Source organism: Convolutriloba macropyga, chromosome 3 (genome assembly GCF_964194025.1).
Source record: "Convolutriloba macropyga chromosome 3, txConMacr16.3, whole genome shotgun sequence".
NCBI lineage: Eukaryota > Metazoa > Xenacoelomorpha > Acoela > Convolutidae > Convolutriloba > Convolutriloba macropyga.
In genome coordinates this window covers 54016528-54044273 of record NC_134470.1, presented here as the reverse complement: position 1 = coordinate 54044273, position 27746 = coordinate 54016528, and the positions used below count along the sequence as shown (strand labels likewise).

Below are 27746 nucleotides of genomic sequence, written 5' to 3'. Positions count from 1 at the left end.
ATTTTGGAATACAACAAGAACTCCAGACACCTCTAAAGGTGTATGTCCACGCCGTGGACCGCGTAACAGTAAAAAGTCCATCGGAGAACGGATTGAAAGTCATATCAAAGAACACACACGCAAACTAAAAGGGGATAAAAAATTGAAACACAAGCGACGAGAACCAGATAGAGGAGTATCTTCTTGAAGAGTATTCTCTTCAAGACTTTCAAATTTCTCTGCACAGAGAAACCAACAAGAACTAACCAACCCTGGGTCACCAAGCCAACTCATCATTCCCTCCCGAATTGCCCGAACCTCAGTGTTAAAGCAAGTTCCGCCGCCACTTCACAGTCAACTACCAAAGACAAACTGTCTTCAGGTTGAAACCGTCGAAGGCCGTCATACTATGGTTTCGAGGATTGTTTTCCAGACTCGGAATTTTTAGCACCACCGAAAAGACCACGTAGAGCAGGTCACTTGAAAAATGTTCAGCCACCAAACGTTTCAGTGTTGGAAACCGTTCAGTCCACTGCTGGGGAAGTTCCGGACGAAATAAGCATCTCGCCAGTCATCGGGACTGTCTAGCCATCTGATCCGAGAGTACGTGCCTTAAGAGATCAGAGGACCCCGACTCTCGAAGAAAACGACATCTCAATGACGGTGTATGAAGACGAGAACCAAGAAACATTGATTTTCAAACTCTGATAAACGAACTCATTCAAACTCAATTTTATTATAATAATTATTGCTAGCTATGATAACCAGCAAAAATATTGCTTTTACATATTTAATCGGGGACCAAGTTTTAAATTTGTAAATTTTGTTATTATTTTTTTTAAAAATTGTTCTGATCTTACAATCTCACTCAAAGGGGTATTTGATACCTGTATATTCATCATTAGTCGTTCACTTTTTCTAGCAAAGAAAAATTTAATACGTTGTTATAATTTAGTTCAAATTTCAGTTTGCCGTCGTTCTTATTTCACCTTTAGTCAGTATTTCACATTTCCCCGCTTCAATTTGATTTTAATCAGCTGATTAGTATTTCCCGCCTTGTGATCAGGCACGTCTGTTCACCTGATTTTATTTGTTGATAACACCTTCACTTTTATTCTTTTATTCTTAATTCAAAGTCAGTGGCTTCAATCTCTTTGGTTCCGCGCCGCAAGATCAGGTATAGAATATAGTACTTATATCGGCCAGCGAAACCCAACTGTAGTTAAAAGCGTGTTTTCGCCTGGCAAAGCCTACAGCAAATAAGTAGAGTAAAACACACTCTAGGATGAATTATCCTCACTACCATTAGGTAGTTTTGATCAACTTCTCTTCATTTATGGATGTTTTGTTTAGATCTTAGAAACCTAATAATATTTGAACAATCACCTTAAGTATCTTATCCAAATCTTTGTGCTTAACTGATAGCATTTACTAGCTCTTTTTTATTTCTAAAATTGAATATGAATTTTTATCTTTGAATGCGATTGCGAGAAAGAGTGTTCTGCATTCAGTGATCACATGATTTTCTTAGTGTCTCTGGTTTGCAAGTAAGGAAACCTTTGCCTAGAGTTGGAAATATATTGAGAACATTAACAGTAGGTAGACGACTGAATTGCACTTTGTTTTGCAATCAAAACCACAGAATGAAGTGACATTTAACTTTTTATAATTGGTATAATGGATGAAACACATGGAACGGAATCAACAGTGGCAATTTGATAACATTTTAGAAGAAAAATTCTATTATCTAACCCTGTTAAGGATAAACGTGTGCCAATTCAGTGCGCATATATTTGAGCAGTTGGCACTTGGTAACACAGTTGCCCTCTGTTGCTATTAAATTCTGAGAACGAAATTTTTGTAGATATGAAAAAAGGAGAATAAAAAATGAAAACTTCTTTACAAAACAGCATACAGGAAACTGCTAACTAAAAAAATTTCCGGAACAATAAAATCAATAATCAGAGAAACGGTTGTCTCTAGGTAGATAAGCAATTGAGTTGATACAAATTCTTCGTTTTTGGTTCAAAGCGAAGAGCGACTGGTAGAATCTCAGGACTGCTGGGGTAACCCGTTACACTTCAGGTATTGATGGATTTGGAGTTGTATCTGGTAATGGAAAATTTGTCTTGTTGTTGTGATATGAGGACTTCAAAGACTTGCTGGAATCCATCTGAAAATTTCAAAAAGTTCTTGGTCCATCCAATAGCTCCACTGGGTTTCATAAAGAGGAATCCTTTATGAAAAAATATTTGTCAGGATTTTTATACAACACATAAAGTTCAACTATCGTCTCCTGATCGAATAAAATATCCATTATATTTTCTTTGAAATGATCCGCTGCGTTCCAACTGTTGCTTAAAAATGGTAATTTTTTTTATTTGTAGGTTTTGTGTGCTAATGCTCTTAACTGGGAGTTGACTCTTCTTTTAAGCTAATCGCCACCGGAGAGATTTAAAAAGAGGATCACAACGATGAAGTAAAATTAGAGTGGTGATTTCAAGAAACAAAGATTTTTTCCAATGTTATCTACTAGCTCAAATTCGAGGGACAATTGTTCTCAGGCAAAAACTGGGACTGACAAATTGTACTAAAATGAAAATTAAAGTTTCTCTTCACTTTGTTGCTGCGTTCTGAAGTCAGGATTTTTTTCAAAAGAAATAAGGTTGTTATCACAAAAATGAATGACTGAATAACAAATTTGGTTGCACCTGGTGTTTTCCATTTTGGAGAGAAAGCAAAAAAGTTTAAAATTTGACTTAGAAGCAGTATACAAGATTTGAAGAAGTTGATCAATTGTCATGGAAGGTTTTTTTTACATATTTAGATTTGTTCATTCTAAAAGTAACTCAAAACTATATCCTTCTCAGAGACTGTAGAAAAACAATATATCGCAATCAATCTTAAAACATCATATCTGCACCGTTATCCACCTTCATGCTAAACCGCAAGTTAGTTCGACTACAAGCGCTATTTGAACGTAAAGTTTTGCGTCTTTTTGATACTCAACCGGAGAACTATGTGACAGAGAAAAGAGCAATGAGTTTATAAAATGCCTAGTTGATAGTAACTGCTATCTAATTAGGCAGACTGTATGGTTTTTTTTAAATGACTTTATCGAAATGACAAAATTCAATTTCTTCACTGTTTGAAAGTTTAAAATTAATAACGCGTTCGGTACTTAAAACTCTGCAAAAAAGATCCATTCGTTAATTCGTTGCATTCGTTGGATCGCAATTTAGTTCGTTAAAAAACCCGTTTAGAATTTTGAACCACCCGTTATTTGTAAGAATTGTTTGAAAACCATTCACGCAAAGAAATTATCAATTTTTGCAATTAATCCTGACAGTTCTTGAAATTAATTGCTGCATGTCAAATTGCATGACGCTGGTGGCCTCAGCTGCGAACTATATAGCGTTGGACCCGGTAGCTCTTACAAGCTTCCATGTAAATGTGACAACTATTTGAATGACCACCATTCTGGGAATCTATTTGCTTATTTAATAAAACATTTTATCACAACCTTTTTCATTTACTGGAACGTTGATAATAAAAACAATTGTACTAGCACTTTAGCGTTTCTGTGATGATAAACTGTTTTATTTTGTCAGAACACTTGGTGTTTGTACGGAAAAGTACAACAGATGCTTGTTTTGTCTCCTCTGTCACATTTTCAAAACATAACTCCTAAACGAGAAATTCAGTATTGTTCCGTGTAGTTTTCATAAGAGTGTAATTTTGTTAAATCATGTTAAATTTTTGTGTTATTTTTTCCACGAAATTAATATTTTGTACATTAAATTATTCTAATAGTAAATAACAGGTAAGAAGTTAGCTCCATGTCTGCTACGAGCATGCTACGTGAAATTACTGATAACAAATTTATATTATTAATTGTTAACAAAACAACATTACAATTTCACAGTCCCCACCAATGACCTGGTTTTCTTTCGATATGTTTTTGGATATCAACTCTAAGCGGAGGAAAAAATTGCGAAAATCTACTATAGGCTTTTCCCTTTCAAGATTTGGTTAATCAGTTTAAGCTAGTTTTTATCAACTTAAGTTTTTTGCACAAATTAATGGTGAGCAAAACCCACATTTTATTGAGTTTTTTAATAAATTATTTGCAATCTGAAATAGTAGCTTGATATTTTTATCAGGTCATATAAGCATATAAAATGTTTCTATTTGAAGTTTGCTTTTTTTGAAAATTAGTCCGTTTTTCTCTAGAAAAGTGAGGCAAGAACGATGTCTTTAAAGTAACAACAAAAAGTTGGAAATGTATGACAAAAAAAGGTCAATTTTATGTTTTTAAGTTTGATATCGTTCATCCACCAGCTATGTTTGCTGAAAATTGATGCCTGTTTGCAACATGCTTAACGAAAACTGATATTATTACGCACCCGGGCCTGAGTCTCTTTATATTTCACTGTTGAATCATGAGAACTCCTTATGATTTTACTATGGCCAGAGTTCTGCTCATGGCACTTTCTGGAAATTTCATGATAATATTCAGAGAACACATCTGATCTTATTCTGAACACAATAAATTTCATTTCTATATAGCTAATGATTATTATGATTTTTTTCTTGTTATCGAACTGAACAGCATGAAAAATATCCGTTATCTGAGAATCGCAAAAAAATTATTCACCAAGAAAGATGCGTTAAAAAAATAGGGTTTATAAAGCAGGACATTATAAAGTGAGCTTATGAAAAAAAAATATATTTAAAAACGTTTCAGTTACTGTGTTCATTCTCACTGTGTTTCCTTTCCACTTCACTTTAGCTACCTTCACTTTCATCTGCTGTTCTTGAAATTCTGTATAGCCCGGGCCGAGGTTTCACCCCTAATCCACCCCTAATTAGCGGGGATTAGGGTGTAATGCGGTTTCCACTGCTATTTATAGGGGAAAAGAGGGTAAGAGTGTAATTTTAAAAAATTACACTTTATTTACACTATTTTCTCCACTCTTTTTACACTCTTTACAAAGAGTGTAATTTAGGGTGGAATGATAAAAAATTACACTCTTACACAATTACTAATATAACCAAATTGAAACATCTGATCCTAGTGTCAGTTGGCGCAATGGTTAATGCAGACAATTGAAGTAACATGTTCGACAGGGGGAAGATGGGGGGATCAATCCTCATTAACTCCTTCCACCTTTATTTTTTAAAATTACACTCCTATAATTACACTCTTCCACCCTTAATTAAGCGGAGAAATAGGGGGGTAATTTTTTTATTTATACACTCTTTACACTCTTTTCCCCGTTATTTTTGGGGAAAATCCTCGGCCCGGGAGTATCTGCTATTTGAAACTATCTGATCTGTCCTCATGTGTTGACAGTAAACTGATCCGCATCCTCGTGGTTGCACTGGAAATTTTCTAGCATCATTCTTTTGCCCATCTGTTACTCGAGACCTCGTCGCCTGCCGCCATCTCTGATACCGGCCACTTCCCACCACCTTGAATGCGGGGCACAAAGTCTTGTATGATTCCTAGGAAGAAAAAATTTTGTGCTGGTGAAAAAAGTTTGAAAATTTTTTTTTTGCTTTTTTTATCATAAAAAACAGCATGAAAAACAGCGTCATAAAAAATGTGTTAATTATTACTTAGAAGCAGTATGCAAGATTTGAAGAGATTGATCAATTGTCTTGGATGGTTTTTTCTTCTTTTTTAGGTGTGTTCTTTCCGGGTGTATCTCAAAACTGTTTCGTTCTCAGAGATTTGAGAAATGAAAATTATATCAAAACCCGGACAAACTTCCTTTCTCTTAATGGCAACAGATTTTTTCTTCAGTTTTTTAGGTCCAAAATAATAGCTAGTTCGATACTTAAATTCTTTCGGAAATAGTTCCATTTCTAAATTTGTTGGGTCACAGTTTTTTTTGTTGGAGGACATCTTGCTCAGAAAATTGAAAAACCAGATGTTTTTGTGAGTTGTTTGAACACTCTTCACGAAAAGAATTTATCTTTTTTGCATTTAATTCTAAAATGTCCTGAAATTATCAAAAAATTTATTTCTGCATGCCATATTGCCGGCGACGTCAGCTACGAAATATATAGCGTAGAACCCGAATACACTTAAAGGCTTCAATATACATTTGACAGCTGTTTTGATAGGTGCCCTTCTGAAGTTCGGTTTTGCTTATACGACTAAACATTTTATCCAAACATTTTTCATTTACTGGAATGTTGAGAATCAAATCAATAAATCAATTGTGCTAGACCTTGAGCGTTTTCTTCATAAGAAAGAGATTACCATTGTCGAAAAATTTTATTTTTCTGGAAGGGTACAAGGACTGCCTGCTCTTTTCTTCTCCGTCACATTTTGAAATCCTAACTTCCTATTGTTGCTTTTCCGTCTCATTACCCGGTTGACATTTTCATCGGTCCAGCAAACTTCTATGTTTAGTTTTATTGCAATTTTTGTTTGATATTAAAATTCTTCACATTGTTTAGTTATGTTAGTAAATATTAGATAAGAAGGTAACCATATGTCTGGGTCTTTAAAATAGTTTTTTAAACTAAATGGCAATAACAAAAAACACTTTGATCTTTTTTGTTCAAACCTATGTCTGGGTCAGTGAAGTAGTCTCTAAAACTATATGTCACTAACAAAAACACTTTGATCCCCTAGAAAGGGTTGTAAAAGTTATGCTACGTGAAATTAATGATAATTAATTTTCATTATTTGTTAAAAAAAAATACGCGACCTCTTCAAAATTCTCCTTTAGTACTTTTCGTCCATACAAAATTGTCGAAGTGGATTCATTCAATACTATTTCGAAACAATAAAATATCCATCCGTTCTCAATTCTCGAAATAATGAAATAGCCATCAGTTCTCAGTTCCTTCGGTTTTCTTTCGATATCTCTTTTGATCTCACCCTACAGATAGGTAAAAACTGTGAAAGTCCACTTTTGGATTTTTTTCCAAGCTTTTGCAAAATTTTTTGTTTTTTATCAGCTTAAGTTTGTTGCGCAAAATAATAGGTAAGCAAAAACCACCTCCGATTGAGTTTTTTTTATTGAAACATTTGCAATTTTAAGTAGTAGCTTGATAATTTCATTAGGTAATTTAAGCATAAAATGGATTTATTTGAAGTAACCGGTTTTTTAGAAGAATAGTCCGTTCTTCAGAGAAGAGACAAGAACAATCTCCCTGAAATTTGAACCAAAATTGGAATTGTATGACAATAAGAGTTCATTTTTATATGTTTTTATGTTCACTTTCATTCATCCACCAGCTGTTTGCTGAAAGTTTAAGCACGTTTTCAACATATTTCCCAAAACTGATATTATTTGGCAATAATGATCTCTCTTGGTCAAAACATAGAAAACTTTTCTTACATGAATCTGGAAACAAAACATTCCAACAGGCACAAAACATGTAGCAACATTATGGAGCTGAGCTTGGTAGCGTTTCTAAAAGTGCTTCAAAGATCGGGTAATGATTTGTGGCTAACCAAATAACTCCTCTTGAGTCTATGAACGTAGCCCGTCACTGACCGATCCGACCTGCAGCCCAAAAACCCTGACTATAAGTATGAAATCATTGTTTTTAACAGCGTTAAGCATATTGCAGAATAATCTAGGTAAATTTAAATATCATGTAGCATTAAATATAACCTGACTGTCTACTTGCTCTTTGCTAAATTTGTTTTGTCGGTAGTCTATCTACATGTAGTCTCTATCATGTGATGCAGCGTCTTATGTTTAATTATTGAAATGTCGCCATAGTCAAAACTTAGCAGAACTTTTGTAAGCAGTTTTATTAAAGCACTATTTGGCGTTCACGCTTGTTTCCGTTCTGTTTTATCGCATTTCGGCCTTAACAGATAGATATTGGGGAAATTTCTTCATACATTATCGTTGCTCATTTATGTTGCATCGTTGAGTTGGTATTTCTGAGAAATAAACCCAGATTGTGGTGGCCGCCGTATTGGCCGACAGGGCGTTTAGCCGACAGCCAGGGCGTTATGCGAGTTCAGATTAATAGACAATATCACAGAGCATTAAAAATCAAAAAAGATTGAATGAGGTATAAAGAGGGAGAGAAAGAGAGATCGATAGCAGCAGAAAAATATAATCAGTGGAGAGCACATAAGTTTAAAAATACGAAAAAAACCAAAAAGACAGAACAAAAGAAGGTTGAAAGCAGTGAAGGAAAACCAAAAAAAAACAAGAGTCTGGGAGAAAGCCAACGGGAGCCAAAACGAAAATAACGTGAAAAAGAGCACGAAAAATCGAAATTGATGAGAGAAGAAAGAACAGAAAGAATAGAATGCAACAAAAACAGTAACAACAACAGAAACCCACCGTAAGGAAAACAATAGGACACAAAAAAGTGAATCAAAACAGACAAAAAAAGAAGAAGTTAGTAAAAACATCAGGAAAGAAAAAGACAGAGAAAGGAGGGAAAAGGGAAGTGAGCGAGAGAAAGAACGCAAGAAAAAACGAAAGCGATAGAATGAAGGAAAATGGGACAGCAAAAAGAAAGAAGCCGCAACCATAAGAGAGAGAGAGAGAAAGTACAAGAACAGCAAGATAGTGAGCAGGCACAAAAAGCAAAAGCAACAATTTGAGGGCAAAAATATCACAGTTAGATAAAACTTGAAGAGCAGAAAAAATAGAAGATCAAACAACAGAAAAGAAAGATAGAGGAAAAAACTGAAGAGAGAGAGAGATACAACAGTTCAAAAGAAGAGAAAACAGATCCTGGGTGAGACAATGAATTCCGGTTCTCATAAAACGGATGAATGTGCTAATGAGAACAGGATATATGTGCCCAGGACGAGTAATGTGCTGATAAAAAGTAATTGTTGGCATGCCTTTGCGAATGCTTTTAAGAAGTCAACAAACACAGAACTGAGTTTACGTGCTGGCTAATGCCACCAACAAAATTTTCTTCGAAAAAACTAAAGAAGGAATATTATATACTCATCATAATTTGTATGCAATAATTTATCAGTAACAGCCCTTTACATGAAAGTCCTCCACTGAATGCTAAAAAATGTATTTACTTCAAGACCTCAGTTTTGTCACCTAAATTTTATTTTTTGGCACCTAATTTTGGTTTTGAATCGGCACCTTTTGTGTCTTTTAAAATTTGTTCGCTGAATTCTTCTGTATTGAAAAAACTTTCGTACAGTGAATCTTAAACAAAACAAATTTCCATCATCCAAACTGCAATCCATGACATTTTCGGAGAGTGACTTTTCCTTCACAATATTTCAACAACACCTTTTTCATCAATAACAATTTTTTGACAATGAATTACGAAAAACAATTTCTTCGGTCATAAAACCCTATTTCTCTTGACACAATTTCGATCATTTACCTTTTCACCTTTTCAGTATCAAAAACTTTTCGGTCACAGACCGTTTTCTGAAGAAGTTTCTGGTCACAGACTTCTTATTGAACAACTAATCGGCCAATGATTTTTTCGACACTATTGTTTTTGTTTATTGCAACACCGATTACTGTCTTTTTCATAAATTCTGATAGCACGCTTTTTCGCAAAGCATTTTTCGGTGGATGACACGACCTCTTAGCAACATTTTGGGTCAATGACCTTTTGGCAACACCTTTCGGTCAATGACCTTTTGGCAACACTTTTCGGTCAATGACCTTTTAGAAACATTAATCGGTTAATGACCTTAAAGCACACTTTTTCGGTCATTAACCCCAATTAGACAACCGCTTAACCGTGCTCTTCGGTAGTACTGTTAAAACATGCTGATCAGTGATGCCTCTAAAACATGCCTCCTTATGTGTTCACGCGATTAATATATAGATGAGCAATAAAGCTGATTCTAAAGCTGTGATTGGCCAATTTAAAACACTATTTCGTAAGCGGACAACTGTACCGCATTTTCTTCACCAACTTGAGTAGCGAATGTCTATTCGTGGTCGGACCGTATTTAACCGCATCTGGCCATGCCTCGGTGGCCATGGCCATGCCTCAGCGGCCCGTGGGACTTGATATGAGTCTATCACAACCGAACTACTGAGACTTTTATGGACCAATTTATGGACCAATGAGACTTTTATGACGAATTGTATGATAAAACTGTCGGCTAAATTTCATTTTTTTTATGTTGGCTAAACGCCCTGTCGGCCAATTTTCCTAGCACCCAAATAGGGTTTCACTAACATCCTGTTAAACAGTTACATTTCATAACGAAGCAGTTTAGTTGACTCCAATTTAGCGAAGAGTTGTTTATGTCAAAGAGGTAAGTCGAATTTTGGGTGCCGGCACGTCCTTATAACAATAATTATGTATCATATTGCCATGCCGCCTTTTCCTATTCTAAAGTTTTTAAAAAGAATCGGAAAGCAGAACGGATCGTTTCCTGTTTTGCGTAATGCGAACGTACTAATGTATGCATGTATAATGTCAAATTTTTCGCGGTTATGCGAACCTCTTTTTGACACTCGAGAGCAAAATTAATCTGATCACTACAGTAACACTGGAAAAATACCAGCAACGAAAGAAGAATGCACTCGCAAACAGACTCAGTATCTTAGCTCGAGGGGGTGATTCAGAATTAACTTCTAATACAGCGAATTTCTGAGAATTGTACACTCTTAAACTCACTCGTGTGAGATCACATGAAAAATCGTGTGTCGGCACTCGAGTTTTCGGGAAAAGAGTAACACACGATAAATCTGGCTTTTACATGATTTTTACATGCTTTTACATAGTCTTTGTAAGCTTTTTACTTAAACCTGTGAACAAAAACGTTTTCGACCTTAAGTCTCTTCAGATCTCACACTATAAAAAATTGTAAGCAAATTTTTTGCGGTTAGATCCTTGAATTTGAATTTGAATTAGTTTACCAGGTATAATTAACAAATTTGTAGAAAGTTACAAAAGAAAACGGACTGGAGGGTTCTCTAACGAGTTGTAGACTCAACTAGTAGAGGACCAGAGAAAGAATCGAAGAGCACCAAAAACAGAAAAAGTTAGGCGACTCAAAAGAACAGTTTGATTATTGATTGATTTTGTTTTATATAAAAGTTAACGAATACCTTAAAAAACTTTCAGTATTCAGCATTGGACATTTTATTTATATTTTTTGGGAAAAGTGCATTCTCTTAAACAAAATTATATGCGTTACGTATTTGGTTTTTCAGCGCGTTTATCATAACATTTGAGCAGTGTTTACGTTTTAGCAGTGTTCCCCTTGTTTTGCCTCTAGTCGGACGACGTCCCTTCTGTCGCTCAAAGTTCAAATGATCAAAATTTGATCTACCCCTCTATTGCCTAAACATTTCGTTGAGAAGCTCTGCAATGTACAATTCGTAGACGGTTAGGATGTTGTTTTTATCCATGATATTGGAAACGCTGTCACACTTCCGTTTGAAAAAAATTGCTCTTATGATCCGCTTCTGCATTTTTACAATTCCATCTACTAAAACTTTGTTTGTGTTTCCGTAAATAAAACTGCATATTGAATTAGTGACTTTGCATAAGCATTATAAAATATCAAAAAATTTGCCCTTGAAAAAACGTATCGAGCCTTGTACATTACTCCACAGAACTTGCACAACTTGTTTTGAACCTTTTTGATTTGATCTACAAATTTCAACGAGCTACCAACAATTAGACCAAGATATTTGCACGAATTTGTATTACCAGTCTCTGATGTGGCTTTAGAAGTTTTCACGTTTTTTGGTTTTCTCCCGAACGTCATATGGCAGCACTTTTCAGGATTCACAGTTAAATGATCGTCTATAAACCAATTTGATACTAATCGCATATCATCAGCAAAACTTTTGTAGCCATCATAGCATGCATTAGTTACAGTAGTATCGTCGGCAAAAGAGACTATTTTTGAGTTCATAGCACAGCTAGGGAGGTCATTTATGTACTTAAGAAACAAAAGTGGGCCTAAAACAGAACCCTGGGGAACGCCGTAATTAATTTTCCTTCTAAATGAGTGCTTTCTGGATCATTTTCAACGTATTGTTAACGGTTAGTAAGATAGTTTTTCAAAAATTCGAAAAGTTTTCCTCGAAAACCATAACATTCAAGTTTGTAGACAGGTTTATTAATACTCATCTGCCATTATAGTTATAGATATAGATATAAATATAGATATAGACATAGAGACAGAATAATATTCATCTACTATTATAGACATAGATATTTTTCTTATCTACTATAATAGATATTATTCTTATCTACTATTATAGATGTGAATATAGATATAGATTAATATTCTTCTACTCTTATAGATAGAGAATAGACATTATCTTCTATAATAGATAGATATTATTCTTATCTACTATTATAGAAATAGATATAGATTTAGATATAGCAATATTCATCTACTATTATGGGCAGATATTATTCTTATCTACTATAATAGAAAGAGAAAAATATTTATTCTTATAGATAGAGTATAATCATTATCTTTATAACATAGAGTATAAAATTCATCTACTATAAGGAGGATAATATTCATCTGCTCTTATAGATAGATAATATTCTTATCTATTTTAGATAGAGTATAATCATTATCTGTATATAGATAGAATATAATTTTTTACTCTTATTATAGATAGAGTACAATCATTATCTATATGTAGATAGATCATAATCATCATATAAATGTAGATAGAATATAATATTTATTCTTATTAAAGATGGAATATAATGTTTTTTCTTATTATAGATATAAATATATAGATAAACTTAAACTACAAAACTCTCCAATCCCAATTAATTCTTAATTTACCATTAATATTTTTATTTATTTCTAGATATCTCAATAACAAGGTAGTTATAAGGTTTTCTCCATACTTCATTGCATAATTTAGTAAAATCTTTAGAAGCAAGTTCAGCATCTTTAAAGAAATCTTGATATATATATAGATCTGAGGGCTTAACTTCTTTGTTCAAATAAAGTAAATAGATCACAATTCTCTCTAACACTATGTCTATCTAATGAGAATAGATTTTGATTAAGATATATCATATTACAATTATTACGTCTACCTCTACAGAAGTATTCATTAATAACTGGTTCTTAACATCATCAAATATCATAAGTTTCTTTAAGTCTTTTGGTAGTTGATCTGGAGAGGGGTAAATCTTTTACATCTTTAATAAACTCAACACTTGCTTTATCTTTATAACTCTCTACACCTTCATATTGATCACCAGTAGGACCAATGATGTATAGTTTGTCAAAATATATATTACTTATGATTAATTCCTTTAATAAGATTGTCTTACCACATTCACTAGGACCGGATATTACACATCTAAAGTTCTCAGAGATTGCAGCATTATCAATAATATCTGCATCACTCAAACCCAATTGTAGACTTCCGTTTATATTAAAAGAAGCCTTGTTAATTTAACTACTTCCTAGATTTTCTGTAGCTTTCAACTTAGGCAGATTTTGTTCACTTCTCACATAGATATATTCAACAGCATCATCACTATCTTTAAAATTATCGTTGACATTGACATCGGCCTTGGGCTGTTGGTGAAACCCTTTGACATTATCTTTGACATAATCTTTGTCATTATCATTGACATTATTTTTGACATTATCATTGACATTGACATTGTCATCAGCCATAGGCCGTGGTTGGAACCCCTTGGCATTATCTTTGTCATTATTATCTGCGAAGCAGGTTCCCTGATTGACATTATTGATAATATTATCTTTATGGGTCTCCGACCATCCGTGAAGCGGTTTCACCGATGCTTTGCCATCATAAACATTGCAATCTAAACAAAAGCACTCATCACAAACTTTAGGATATTTAACTTGATTAATTAGAATATCAGGGGCTTTCTTCATTCTAAATCCTCTATCAAAAAGATAGATCATATATAAACAATAAGCACCACAATAAGATTCATCATATTCTTGTATTCGCTCATCAGACCCTAGATCAACATATTCTCCTGTGAATAATGGAGGAGTCTCAACACCAAAACAATCAAAGTAATATGTGGGGCCACCATCTCTCCTCATAACTAAAACCCAATGAGTACCATCAGTTGGATGTAGATTAACAATAAAGTTGAAGTTGTTATCATTAATGTTACCTGGTGTCTGACCTCTCATTACAATTTCTATTGGTATTAAACTTATATATCTACCAATATCTTCTATTTCATTATTACTCATAGTTTATTCTCAACGTTATATTTATTATTAAATTCCGCAAAGGTTAAGATCAACATTTTATTATATAAAAAATTTGATATATAAAAGTGGAGAAGCGTAGGGTATTTATAGTAGTTATTATCTTAATTATAGTATGTTTTATAATATATGATTAAATGCCAAGTAAGTATACAAAACTAGAAGAGATGTTTGGTGGACTTGTAGATAAAAGTCTAATGAGATTTGAGTTTAAAAAGTCGCCAATTCATACTACAGTTTTTGGAGGAACTGGAACTGGGATTAAGTCCTTATACTTATAAAAAGAGTGATTATAGTAAAGATAAAACTAAGCAAGTAGAGGTAAAACATATTGACATTAGTAAAAAATAAAGATAAACCCCTAGCTAAAGTTTTGGAAGAAATTTATGATAACTTGCAAGCACTTTCTGTTGATGAAGTTCAAGAAGAAGGGGTTTAAGAAGAGAAATGTCTATAGTGGAACATGACCAGAGGTCCATAACTATAGTATGCAAAGATGAAAGGGATTAGATCAATCCAGAAACTAAAAGAGTTTATGATGGTTTTAATATCACAAATCCTAAGTTCAAAGATAGTGTAATTGTTCTTGATGATATGGGCAATAATTTTAATAGTCATATAAATCATTATTTCACAGAAGGAAGACATCATAATATTCAAATGATTGTAATGTGTCATCAGCCAGCCCAGATAAATAATTTAGCAAGAATCAGTTCTGATACTATATAACAATATAACAGTTGTGATATAACAACTTATAATGGAGCCGATCTATTTGATAATTTTAATTCAATATTTAATCCCAAACATGACTTTCATGAGATAGTTAAAGACCTAAATATTAACCATTATAATATCACAGATGGAGTGGCTCCTGAACATTGCTATGGTATAATTAAATATAATAAGAAAGAGGATACTATTATTATTATTATTGATATTAAAAAACTACGATATATGATTCAAGAGTTGGTGACATAGATTTAAAAGCTCTTGGTTTAAAGGGTAAACTATCAAGCGATGAGAAAAATAAAGTTAATGCATATATGAAACCACTAATGATAAATTCCACAGATAGAAATAAGTTTTCCTCGAAAACCATAACATTCAAGTTTGTAGACAGGTTTATTAATACTCATCTGCCATTATAGTTATAGATATAGATATAAATATAGATATAGACATAGAGACAGAATAATATTCATCTACTATTATAGACATAGATATTTTTCTTATCTACTATAATAGATATTATTCTTATCTACTATTATAGATGTGAATATAGATATAGATTAATATTCTTCTACTCTTATAGATAGAGAATAGACATTATCTTCTATAATAGATAGATATTATTCTTATCTACTATTATAGAAATAGATATAGATTTAGATATAGCAATATTCATCTACTATTATGGACAGATATTATTCTTATCTACTATAATAGAAAGAGAAAAATATTTATTCTTATAGATAGAGTATAATCATTATCTATATAACATAGAGTATAAAATTCATCTACTATAAGGAGGATAATATTCATCTGCTCTTATAGATAGATAATATTCTTATCTATTTTAGATAGAGTATAATCATTATCTGTATATAGATAGAATATAATTTTTTACTCTTATTATAGATAGAGTACAATCATTATCTATATGTAGATAGATCATAATCATCATATAAATGTAGATAGAATATAATATTTATTCTTATTAAAGATGGAATATAATGTTTTTTCTTATTATAGATATAAATATATAGATAAACTTAAACTACAAAACTCTCCAATCCCAATTAATTCTTAATTTACCATTAATATTTTTATTTATTTCTAGATATCTCAATAACAAGGTAGTTATAAGGTTCTCTCCATACTTCATTGCATAATTTAGTAAAATCTTTAGAAGCAAGTTCAGCATCTTTAAAGAAATCTTGATATATATATAGATCTGAGGGCTTAACTTCTTTGTTCAAATAAAGTAAATAGATCACAATTCTCTCTAACACTATGTCTATCTAATGAGAATAGATTTTGATTAAGATATATCATATTACAATTATTACGTCTACCTCTACAGAAGTATTCATTAATAACTGGTTCTTAACATCATCAAATATCATAAGTTTCTTTAAGTCTTTTGGTAGTTGATCTGGAGAGGGTAAATCTTTTACATCTTTAATAAACTCAACACTTGCTTTATCTTTATAACTCTCTACACCTTCATATTGATCACCAGTAGGACCAATGATGTATAGTTTGTCAAAATATATATTACTTATGATTAATTCCTTTAATAAGATTGTCTTACCACATTCACTAGGACCGGATATTACACATCTAAAGTTCTCAGAGATTGCAGCATTATCAATAATATCTGCATCACTCAAACCCAATTGTAGACTTCCGTTTATATTAAAAGAAGCCTTGTTAATTTAACTACTTCCTAGATTTTCTGTAGCTTTCAACTTAGGCAGATTTTGTTCACTTCTCACATAGATATATTCAACAGCATCATCACTATCTTTAAAATTATCGTTGACATTGACATCGGCCTTGGGCTGTTGGTGAAACCCTTTGACATTATCTTTGACATAATCTTTGTCATTATCATTGACATTATTTTTGACATTATCATTGACATTGACATTGTCATCAGCCATAGGCCGTGGTTGGAACCCCTTGGCATTATCTTTGTCATTATTATCTGCGAAGCAGGTTCCCTGATTGACATTATTGATAATATTATCTTTATGGGTCTCCGACCATCCGTGAAGCGGTTTCACCGATGCTTTGCCATCTTAAACATTGCAATCTAAACAAAAGCACTCATCACAAACTTTAGGATATTTAACTTGATTAATTAGAATATCAGGGGCTTTCTTCATTCTAAATCCTCTATCAAAAAGATAGATCATATATAAACAATAAGCACCACAATAAGATTCATCATATTCTTGTATTCTCTCATCAGACCCTAGATCAACATATTCTCCTGTGAATAATGGAGGAGTCTCAACACCAAAACAATCAAAGTAATATGTGGGGCCACCATCTCTCCTCATAACTAAAACCCAATGAGTACCATCAGTTGGATGTAGATTAACAATAATGTTGAAGTTGTTATCATTAATGTTACCTGGTGTCTGACCTCTCATTACAATTTCTATTGGTATTAAACTTATATATCTACCAATATCTTCTATTTCATTATTACTCATAGTTTATTCTCAACGTTATATTTATTATTAAATTCCGCAAAGGTTAAGATCAACATTTTATTATATAAAAAATTTGATATATAAAAGTGGAGAAGCGTAGGGTATTTATAGTAGTTATTATCTTAATTATAGTATGTTTTATAATATATGATTAAATGCCAAGTAAGTATACAAAACTAGAAGAGATGTTTGGTGGACTTGTAGATAAAAGTCTAATGAGATTTGAGTTTAAAAAGTCGCCAATTCATACTACAGTTTTTGGAGGAACTGGAACTGGGATTAAGTCCTTATACTTATAAAGAGAGTGATTATAGTAAAGATAAAACTAAGCAAGTAGAGGTAAAACATATTGACATTAGTAAAAAATAAAAATAAACCCCTAGCTAAAGTTTTGGAAGAAATTTATGATAACTTGCAAGCACTTTCTGTTGATGAAGTTCAAGAAGAAGGGGTTTAAGAAGAGAAATGTCTATAGTGGAACATGACCAGAGGTCCATAACTATAGTATGCAAAGATGAAAGGGATTAGATCAATCCAGAAACTAAAAGAGTTTATGATGGTTTTAATATCACAAATCCTAAGTTCAAAGATAGTGTAATTGTTCTTGATGATATGGGTAATAATTTTAATAGTCATATAAATCATTATTTCACAGAAGGAAGACATCATAATATTCAAATGATTGTAATGTGTCATCAGCCAGCCCAGATAAATAATTTAGCAAGAATCAGTTCTGATACTATATAACAATATAACAGTTGTGATATAACAACTTATAATGGAGCCGATCTATTTGACAATTTTAATTCAATATTTAATCCTAAACATGACTTTCATGAGATAGTTAAAGACCTAAATATTAACCATTATAATATCACAGATGGAGTGGCTCCTGAACATTGCTATGGTATAATTAAATATAATAAGAAAGAGGATACTATTATTATTATTATTGATATTAAAAAAACTACGATATATGATTCAAGAGTTGGTGACATAGATTTAAAAGCTCTTGGTTTAAAGGGTAAACTATCAAGCGATGAGAAAAATAAAGTTAATGCATATATGAAACCACTAATGATAAATTCCACAGATAGAAATAATATTAACCGTGATACTTATTACGAATCATATTAAGAGTTCTATTTTAGTTATCTTCTTCAATCAAAAGGTATTGAAATACGGGATGATGTTTTATTAAAAGAAATAGTTGGAGCCAATTTTTTAAAGCCCACATCAATTATTTTTGGAATTATTGCTGGGGTTTCTACATTGTATAATTATATGGCTCAAGATGCTGAAATAAGAACTATTATTTTTATGATGGGGGTGCAAGTACTATTTTAAATAAAACAAATACATTTGTTAATGGTTTAAGGGCTCCATCCACATTTCACCATAGTTATGGTTGGAGTAATGTTAATGATAATGATAATGATAATAATAATGTTAATGATCAGGGAGGGGACAAAGTCCTTGGTACCCCGACCCACGAAGTGGCTGGACGAAGTCCCACCTGCTTCACAGATAATGATAATCTTAATGTTAATAGTAATGATAATGGGACTCTGTCCATCAGGGAACCTGCTTCCCAGATTTTTAATAATGATAATCATATAAGAATAGACTCATTTGAAATAGAACGCTTAAATGAAAACCAAACCAAATCAAATTTGTTATATGATAGATATATAAATAAAATCACAAAGGTTTTGTAAAAAAGGGGTAAAGGTGGTTTATATGATCTAAATAACAAGAATGAAGAATTCAGTGATGATTTTGTTAAATATATTAGAGATAAATTGGCTCAAAGGAATGAACTGATTTTAGATAAAAGATGTAACTATACTACTTTTAATACTTTGGGTTATGAATATTTAGATGAGTGTTTCAAATCTAAAGATCACTCTAGAAATTTAATTGAAATTTTGGTTCGGTATTAATAATGACTATTAAATGTTCAGCGAATAATTGTAAATATAAGTGTGGTACTACTGCAAATCTAGTTTTCCATTATCAAACCTTTCATAAAGATAAAATAGGTAAATGTGTATGCGTTTATAAATCAATCAAAGGTGTTTGTGTTGTTGAAGATTATAATTGTAATTTTAGGTTGAAGGATATTATTGATGCTAATCCTAGCCTTAATTAAAATATTGATCTTTTTGTTGATGAGTCAAACTCCTTCACTGATCCGCGTAGTGGCGACTCTGTTGATGAAACAAAATCCTTTGGAGATCCACGAAGTGGCAAGTCTATTGATCCTATCATTGATCCCATCCTTGATCCTACTATTAATCTAGATTCGGCTGCTCTTGTGGCTTTAAGTCAACCAAATAACGAAGAGATTTAAAAAATGTCAAAAGATTTAAAAGAGGATATTAAAAAAATGTTAAAAGAAGAGATTAAAAAAGAGTTTACAAAAGAGTTAAGAGATGGGCTTTAAAAAATGGTATTACAGACATAAGAGATATAACTAATAATAAAACAACTAAAAGTTGTTGTTTATGTAAAAACGATAGGGATATAGATTGCTTCTATAAAACCAGCAATGTATGTAAAGATTGTTGTTCAGAAAAGATTTCATGTTCTGTATGTGCTGAATTAAATAGCTCTTTTGTTAAGAAACATATTAGGATGGTTCATTATAAATAAGATATTTATTTTATTATTTTTATTATTCTAATTATTATGATTCTTATTATATTTATTTTTGTTATTAATATTTTTTATTATTATTATTATATTTATTATCATTATTATTATTATTATTATTATTATTATTATTATTATTACTATTATTATTATTGTTATTATTATTATTATTCTTAATATTATTTTTATTCTATCAATATTCTTCTTATTAATATTTTTATTTATTTTATAAAATATTATATATAAAAATTAATTAGGAGGATGGATTAATTTTGTAGGAGTATGGATTATTGATTATGGATTATGGATTATGGATTCTACTAAAAACTATAAAAATTTAACATAAAAGTGTAGAGTTAAGCTGGTTTTTTGTTCAAGTTATGCACAAAGTGGCTTCACAAGTTTCGCAAGTTGGTTTTACGTGCTTTTTACACAGTCTCATTAGTTACACTAGTATCTGGGGACGTCCACTGAAGTCAGTGGGGATCTGCAAGCAGTTTCACTGATAGAACCCAAACTATCCGTCTGATAACGGTTAATTACCTGCTTAACTCTGTACTTGTGATTTGCACTAAGTGAGACAAGAAATGATTGTTTTTTTATTGCGTAAGAAGTGAAACTGCTTCATATATGGGTAAATATGGAGTAGTGGATGAAACAAGGATTTCAGTTAGACGCACAACTTGTTTCATTTCACTATACACGGGTAGTGTATAGGGGAATGAGACAAGTTGGGTGGTTGGCTGAAATCCTTGTCTTATTAGTACTTCTTTTCAGGACTTCCGGAACTTCTGGGGATCCACCAGAAAATCTCAATAAAGTCCGGGTCTATCCAATGGCTCTCCTGGTTTTCATATCTTGAATCTATTTATCAGGCAGCTTTTCAATAACACAGTTGCAGAGAGTTTCCTTTAAAGTTTCATCCATCCTCTCATCATCGAAGACAAATTCTATTATGTTTCGTGTAATATGTTTGCTTATGTTTGCAATCCGTTTATCAGCGTCTTTTCAAATCAGAACGAATAAATAAAGTCAAAAGCACGCTTAACAACTCCATGTGATTGTTGATTAACCAATCATTGTCTTGTACTTCCCGGGTCGAGGTTTGGTGGTGAATTTTCGTAAGAAATGCGGTGAAATGCGGTGAAAAAAAAATAATTTTCACCGCGTATTTCTTACATCTTTTTGCGGTGAATGCGGTGAATCGCGGTGAATTATTTTTTTTCACCGCGTTCTCAGTATTCTTACAAAAAAGAATCGTCCCTAAACGGGTTCGAACCTCTGACCTCCTGCATGCCTTCCAATGCTTATTCCACTGCGCCAACTGTCACTTACTTGTTTGTTAATTCTTGTGAATTTAAATCAGATTGAGTAAACTTTGGAAACCATATGCGGTGAATTTTTGTAAGAAATGCGGTGAAATGTGGTGAATTATTTTTTTTTCACCGCATCTAGCGGTGAGAAAAAATAATTCACCGCTTGAGAGAAAGCGGTGAATTGTTTTTTTTTCACCGCATTCACCGCATTTCTTACATTATTTTGCCATAATAGTCTATGCGGTGAATTTTTGTAAGAAATGCGGTGAATTTGGTGGTGAATTTTTGTAAGAAATGCGGTGAAAAGCGGTGAATTATTTTTTTTCACCGCATTCACCGCAATCACCGCATTTCTTACGAAAATTCACCGCATTCACCGCATTTCTTACGAAAATTTACCCAAAAACCTCGACCCGGGTTATGTTTTTACAATGACAACTTTCTATTTTTGTAGGCTTGGACGCTATTTCTCTTGAATCGGGAGTTGCCTCTTAATCTGAGTTATTCGCCAATGGAGAGGTGACAAAAAATAATACAATATTGAAAAAAATTTTTGAGTGGTGCTTTCAAGATACAAAGAATTGTTTTCCAATTATATCTAATTAGACGGACAATTGTCTCTGGAGAAAGCTGCACTGACAAATTGTACTACGAAGATGGTGTTTGTTTTCCTTCAATTTCTGGCTGCTTTATGAAGTCAAGATTGCTTTTCAAAATAAATAAGGTTGTTATCATGGAAAATGGTTTGACGAATAAGTCATTAATAAGAAGAACATAAGACTGCATACCTAATTCAGTAGCTCCCGGTCTTTCAAATTTTAGCAAGGAAGCAAAAAAAAAATGTAAACTCTGACCTAGAAGTGGCATGCAAGATTTAAGAAGATTGACCAGTTGCCCTCGGATGTTTTTTTTCTCCATGTTTAGGTGTGTTCATTCTAGATGTAACTCAAAACTATAGCCTTTTCAGAGAAATTAGAAAAAGATAGATCTCAGCCAATCAGAAAACATCATAGATGCACCATTAACCGTACTCTTGCTAAACAGAAATTCAGTTTGACATCATTTTGTGTTTTTTAAATATTCAAACGGAGAAATATTGGACAGAGAAAAGAACATGCAATCAATTACCAACAAGAGCTTATGTGGTGCCTAGTCGGTAATAATTGGTCTGTAAATAAAAATTCGCTCGCTTTTTTAAAATGACAGTCCTAATTCTTCACTTTTTGGAGGTTCAAAATAGAAGCCATCTCAATCAATAAAATATTCCCCCAGAAGACCCATTATTGAGTTTTTTGGGTAATACTTGTGCTCTTATCATGGTCGGTGAACTATGGCACTGAGAACACAACGTGCAATCAGTTAACAACATAAGTTTATGCCGTGCCTTGTCAGTAATAATTTCTCTGTAATGACATAGCCTGCCTGCCTTTCTTAAAATTGCAAAGATTATTTCTTCATTCTTTGAGGGTCCAAAATATTAGCGAGTTCGATACTTAAAATTTTTCAGAAGAAGATCCATTAGTCTACTTGTTGGGTCACTGCTTATCAAGTCGAAAAACATTTTGCACAGAATTTTGATCAAATAGTTATTTGTAAGCATTGTTTGAAAACAGTTTACGAAAGGATTTGTCTTTTTTCGCATTTAATCGTAAAATATCCTGAAAGTGTCAGAAAATTTACGTCTTCATGTTATCTTGCACGATGCTAACGGCTTCAGCCACGAACTATATAACGCAGGACCCCGTTACGCTCACACGATAGCATAAAAATTTGACAGCTGATTCGATGGGTGCCTTTCTAAAATTCTATTTTGTTTATGTAGTAAAACATTTTATCCCAATAATTGTCATTTACTGCAATATTGAGAATCAATTCAATTGTACTAGACCTTGAGGGTTTTCTTCAAAAGGAATTTAAATTGTCAAAACACTTCCTATCGTTGCCTTTCCGTGTAATTTTCATATTACACACGTATTATATTTTTATAGGTCTAGCACAATTTTGATGTTTAATTTTAGTGTAATTTTTATATGAAATTAACACTGTACATTGTTTAATTGTGTTAATAAATAATAGGTGAGTAGGTAACCCTATCTCTGGGTCAGTGAAATAGTCTTTAATACTATATGGCAATAACGAAAAAAATTGATCCCTTTGAGAGGGATTTAAAGAGTATGCTAAGTGAAATTACTGATAATTAGTTTTATTTATTGTTATTAAGCAAAAACCACTTTACAATGTCACAATTTAAATTTTTTCTTTTCCCCGTGAGGTATATCAATTTACCGGTCAGAGAAAAATTTTAAATCCTTGTTCGGCTATGATACATTAATCAAAGCTCCCTCCAAGGTACTGGTTTTCTTTCGATATGTCTTTTGTTATGTATATATTCAACACTCAAGGGAGGGTAAAATTGTCAAAATCCACTTCTGGCTTATTTCTTTCAAGATTTTGCAAATCAGATTAAGTTTGTTTTTATCACCTTAAGTTTAAACCGGCATTAAGGGCGCGTTTGATTGGTCGGTAGTCTCTCTATGTGGCGCTAGTGAAAATGGCAGACGTACCAAAATATAGAAATTTTATTGCTGGCCAATCACAATCGAGAAAATGGGAATGTTTTCTGATTGGCTGATTGCTCAACAAATTCTCCGTGTTTTAAAATAGGACATGCGCGTTAACGTAAAATTGCTCAGAAATTGCGATAAGCCGAAAAAGCAAAAATACACTATTTTTTGCGGGGAAAGTGGTCTCACGTTCGGTTGTGATAGATTCATATCAAGTCCCACGGGCCGCTGAGGCATGGCCATGGCCTGCGAGGCATGGCCAGATGCGGTAAAAATTATAATCTAGCATTAGGCTATGTCAAATTTAGGCTAATTGAACGCATAAAGGTACAGTGTTTTAAACTTCTCAACCAATCACATTCGTTGAAATTTCTACATTTTGGTACGTCTATTTGTTAAGACGTCACCTATCTATGTGTAGTCTCTATCATGTGATGCAGAGTCCAATATTTAACTTGAAAATGTCGCCATTATAGTCAAAACTCATAATTATGGGCGTAGCTTATGAGTTATTTCCACGTGTTCTACGAAAACCAGGATAATAATTTTCGAATCATTATTTTAACCCCTATTAAGCATTGCAACATAATCTAAGTAAGTTTAAATAACATAAATTTTATTCTGAATGTTTGCTTTTCGTCTAATTTGTTTGGCCGGTAGTCAATCAAAGTCAACTGTTAATCATGTGATGAATATCTAATGTTTGACTTTAAAATGTCGCCATAGTCAAAACGTAGCAGAAATTTTTCGGAGCCAAGTTTTAGAAGAGCATAATTCGTGTTCACGCTTGTTTCCGTTCGGCTTTATCGCATTTAATCTTTAACAGATATTGGGAGAAATTTGTTCACACTTTATTATTGCTCATTTATGTTGCATCGTTGAGTTGGTTTTTTGAAATAAACCCAGATTGTGTGTATAGGCGTACACATTGTTCACGGAGGGCGTAGGTAGAGCCGAACGGGCGCTGAGCAGAATGAAATCAAATGAGGAGCTAAAGTCGAATATTTTTTGTGCTCTGATTGGTGATGTTTGAAAATTTCCCGTAATAACTTATTACTTATTACGGCAATCACTTGTGAAAAATACTTTCAAAATACCGTAACGAAGGTCTATCCGCAGTCGCAACCCCCCGACAACTGAATAATTCGCCATATTCTTACCTATTTAGTACTTTAAACCAATCAGATTATTTGACCAATAAAATTTAAGCATTGGGCTCAGATATACTCAATTTCGTCTCATTCGGCTCTGCGCCCGTTCGGCTCTAATCCCTAGCTACGTTGTTCACACTTTTAAACGCGAACTGGGAAATTACGCTCTCCCGCGAAATTAAACTTCTTAATAATTGTCTAGTAAACAAACTTAATAATCTGTTCGGAATTTGAACTCATCAATTCACAATTTGGAAAGCGTGACAATTTATTAACCAACCTCAATTCTCACCATCCTGTTAAACGGTGTCCGGAATATTAGCCGACGTGAAAATTAGCCGAAAAAGTCAAAAGAAGGCACACTAGAAGAACTAATTGCATGAGATAATTGCGGTAAGCAAACATAAGTGGGACGCGCAATTATCTAACTCACTTACACATGAAAATAATGCATTTGGCCATGCCTCGCGGGCCACGGCCATGCCTCAGCGGCCTATGGGACTTGATATGAATCTATCACAACCGAACAAAATATCACGGCCGTTCTGAAATCTGATTGGTTAAAATCTACTTTTCGGCTAATATTCCATTCGGCTAATTTTCCTTTCGGCTAATATTCACGGCACCCTGTTAAACAGTTACATTTCATAACAAACCAGTGTAGTTAGACTTCAATTTAGCGAAGAGTTGTTTGAGTCAAAGAGGTAAGTCGAATTTGCATCCGTTTCAGATGAAACGCAGTTCCAAAATTGGGTGCCGGCACTTCCATATAACAATAATTATGTATATCATATTGCCATGCTGCCTTTTCCCATTCTAAAGTTTTTCAAAAGGAATCGGAAAGCAATACGGATCGTTTCCGTTTTTGCATAATGCAAGCATGTAATGTAGGCACACACTAAATAAAGTTCAGGTAAATTTACCTGAAAAAATACCTTCACACTAAATAAAGTTCAGGTAAATTTACCTGAAAAAATACCTTAACTTACCTGAAACGTTCAGGTAGTTTTGCCTTACCTGAACTTACCTTAACTTACCTCAACTTTACCTGAAAATTACCTGAAAAATTAAGGGGGCACCACCTGAACTTTTACCTGAACATACCTTAAATTTACCTGAAAAACACACCTGAACAGTTAAGGTAAAATTACCTAAACTTACCTGAAAAACGCGCAAAAATTACCTTAAAATTTAAGGTAAAAATACCTGAAAAAACACCTGAAATTTACCTTAAAAATACCTTAAATTTAACCTGAACTTTTAAGGTAAATTATATTAGTTAAGGTAAATTTACCTTAAAAATTAAGGTAAAAAATTAAGGTGTTTTTAAGGTAAGTTAAGGTATGTTCAGGTAAAAGTTCAGGTGGTGCCCCCTTAATTTTTCAGGTAATTTTCAGGTACAAACTAACGGATTTAAGGTAAAATTAAGGTGCGTTCAGGTGTGTTAAGGTAAAGTTCAGGCAAGGCAAAACTACCTGAACCGGTTCAGGTAAAAAAATTTCAGGTAAAATTACCTGAAAAATTAAGGTAAATTATATGTACACAGTCGAATGGGGAAAAAGTCTTAGCTTGTTCATGAGAATCTTTAGTTTCTTTGATGACTAGAAAGGGTGCATTGCTGAGGCCCACGAGGGAGCAGCATCTAAACCAGAAGGCAGTCTAGACGTCAAAGAAAAGAAAGAGACCCAAAAAAGCTAAGACAAAAACAGGAAGGGAGCAAGAAAAGAGGAGCGCAGACGACAAAAAAAAACGAAAAAAGAGCGAAAAAGGGGCAAGGCAGGCGAAACAGAAAAACAAAACTCTTAAAAACCAAACAGCGCGAGGAGCAAGAAAAGCGAGAGAAAAAGAGAAAAGGCACAAAAAACTGGGTTGTGTAGGCTCCACAAAGGAGGATGGGGAAGTCTTAGCTTGTTCATGAGAATCTTTAGTTTCTTTGATGACTAGAAAGGGTGCATTGCTGAGGCCCACGAGGGAGCGGCACCTAAACCAGAAGGCAGTCTAGACGTCAAAGAAAAGAAAGAGACCCAAAAAAGCTAAGACAAAAACAGGAAGGGAGCAAGAAAAGAGGAGCGCGGACGACAAAAAACGAAAAAAGAGCAAAAAAGGGGCGAGGCAGGCGAAACAGAAAAACAAAACTGTTTAAAACCAAACAGCGAGGAGCAAGAAAAGCGAGAGAAAAAGAGAAAAGGCACAAAAAACTGGGTTGTGTAGGCTCCACAAAGGAGGATGGGGAAGTCTAAGCTTGTTCATGAGAATCTTTAGTTTCTTTGATGACTAGAAAGGGTGCATTCCTGAGGCCCACGAGGGAGCAGCATCTAAACCAGAAGGCAGTCTAGACGTCAAAGAAAAGAAAGAGACCCAAAAAAGCTAAGACAAAAACAGGAAGGGAGCAAGAAAAGAGGAGCGCAGACGACAAAAAAAAACGAAAAAAGAGCGAAAAAGGGGCAAGGCAGGCGAAACAGAAAAACAAAACTCTTAAAAACCAAACAGCGCGAGGAGCAAGAAAAGCGAGAGAAAAAGAGAAAAGGCACAAAAAACTGGGTTGTGTAGGCTCCACAAAGGAGGATGGGGAAATCTTAGCTTGTTCATGAGAATCATTAGTTTCTTTGATGACTAGAAAGGGTGCATTACTGAGGCCCACGAGGGAGCAGCACCTAAACCAGAAGGCA

At 33.3% G+C, this 27746-nt stretch overlaps 1 protein-coding gene across 4 annotated transcripts in view; it reads left to right on the top strand.

The window, feature by feature from the left end:
• The first annotated feature begins 7805 nt into the window (after window positions 1-7805).
• LOC142336282 (uncharacterized) overlaps window positions 7806-27746 on the top strand; it is an 85007-nt gene continuing 65066 nt past the window's right edge. Inside the window, exons 1-3 of one of the 4 annotated variants that reach the window (XM_075384991.1) lie at window positions 24666-24873; window positions 25202-25383; window positions 25716-25781. The gene's annotated coding sequence lies outside the window, so the exon portion shown is untranslated. Of the gene's footprint in view, window positions 7888-10123; window positions 10226-24665; window positions 24874-25201; window positions 25386-25715; window positions 25782-27746 lie in introns of those variants that run through there. The other 3 variants (XM_075384989.1, XM_075384992.1, XM_075384993.1) reach the window with 3 other exon arrangements.